Here is a 1804-nt window from a genome sequence, read left to right as displayed (position 1 = left end):
CAATAAACAGATTTAATTTAGATTCCAACCAACCATTCTCAAGTTCTTTTCTGCTTAGTCCATTCAAGCTTTAGAGGTTAATGTTTCTTAAGCAAGGCTGTCCAAAAACAACTCAATTATGAGTAGATTCAATGAGCGAAAATGTTACTCACTTTGGTAGGAAAGTGCTCATTGTCGGAAACGCAATACCTTCTGCAAGTCCAAAGAGTGCACGTACAGCAAGCAACATGAGGGTGGAGCGGGAGGCAGCCCAAGGAGTGAGAACTGTGGCCAAGGACCAGAGTGCAGCATCACCTGCCATCACCTTCTTCCCGCCATATTTGTCTGCCAAAGCTCCTCCAACCATGGATGACAAAACATATCCCCATAAAAATGATGACTACAGAAATTGGCGAGAATACTTAGCCTCTGTTGATCAGCTTAATAGCAAAATAGCTGTGCTTGTTCAGACTTGTTCAGAACTATAGTCATGCATTGGGCATTTGGGCTTATTGATTGGAGTCTTCAACAAATTTAAAACTATAGTCTTCAGCAAATTTTAAAATATGTTCATCTTCTCTTGGTGCGTTTAAATATGTTAGTTTTGTACAATTCAAGTATGTCAAACCAATTTTGCTAGACTATTTAGTAGTATGGATATCTTTATATAACGACTGCCCTTTGCTCATGCTCCAGCTAATTTCAGTGCCTGATTCTACTCATAGTACTAAACTGTATAGAGTAGAGCTTACAACTGGTTGTACCTTCCTGATCATACAATTAGTTAGTTCCTGTTGATAACTGAATTGTAGCTATGTTACTTCCTTACTTCATTTAGTTCTTAATTCACTACCTTTTCATTGTGATAGGTGAAGACAATTACCTATCCTCTACAATCCAACTATATGTAGAGATCGACGTCAAAAGGAACCTCAGGCTTTGTATTCAACAGGACCTTTACAAACGACTAACTTAGATCGGCGAGGTAACAACCAAATTATCTAACCATTCCATTTTTTATCCATTGATCCTACCTCTAATCATGTTATGTCTTACTTTACCATTACATCTTGTTTACTATAGAGTAGAGAATAAGGCAAGGATCTTTGAGCAGAATGCCACTGATAGTGAGTGCAAGGTCGCTCCTAAAGTGCTCTCCAAGCTATATGATCCGTGGGTGATGCCACAGACCAAGGATGTCGAAGTTGAGTACCTCCTGCGCTGCCTTGACTAATCACCGATTAGCTATAGCTGTAAATTTTATGTATGCATGGTTTCAGTTGCGCTCGAACCAATTGTCTTGAGCTTGAATGAACATTTTGATGTTTATTTCATCTTATGTGTCATGTTTCATGACGTAGACTTTCGTTTCTTGTGATTGATTTATAGTGAACCTGTAAGATGTAAAATAACCTTTATGACAGAACCAGCTGCAAGAACAGAGTATTCTGAGGAACCTTTGTTGAAGTAAATGTAATCGAGTTTCCTAGCAATCTTGTTCCTGCTGGTATCATATTTCTTGAGCTAATCTTGTTCATCAGCTTTATATGGCTTTTGCTATGAACAAAAGCTATATACTTGTCTGGATTTTGTATATCATAGTGATATTTGTCGATCTATATCTATTTTTTACTCTCGTTGCAACGCACGGGCACGGACCTAGTTACTGTAGTACATACCTATAATATTTTTATTAAATGGGGATTATATGTACAATTCTAATTTAAAAGGAAGGAATGAGAGAATGTGACCGTGTTACAAAGTGTTGTATCCAGTTTTTTATTTTGTCTCCTGTCTCGAGATGTAGTTCATTTTAGTCTTGAAA

The 1804-nt window shown here is 37.5% G+C and overlaps 1 long non-coding RNA gene across 1 annotated transcript; it reads left to right on the top strand.

Moving 5' to 3' along the window:
- Positions 1-640: 640 nt before the first annotated feature.
- LOC109940872 (uncharacterized) lies at positions 641-1274 on the top strand. The gene is made up of 2 exons (XR_002263591.1): positions 641-964; positions 1063-1274. It is a non-coding gene; the product is annotated as an uncharacterized lncRNA (long non-coding RNA).
- Positions 1275-1804: the final 530 nt, after the last annotated feature.

Source organism: Zea mays, chromosome 7, assembly GCF_902167145.1.
Source record: "Zea mays cultivar B73 chromosome 7, Zm-B73-REFERENCE-NAM-5.0, whole genome shotgun sequence".
Classification (NCBI taxonomy): domain Eukaryota; kingdom Viridiplantae; phylum Streptophyta; class Magnoliopsida; order Poales; family Poaceae; genus Zea; species Zea mays.
This window is presented reverse-complemented; position numbering and strand designations above follow the sequence as displayed.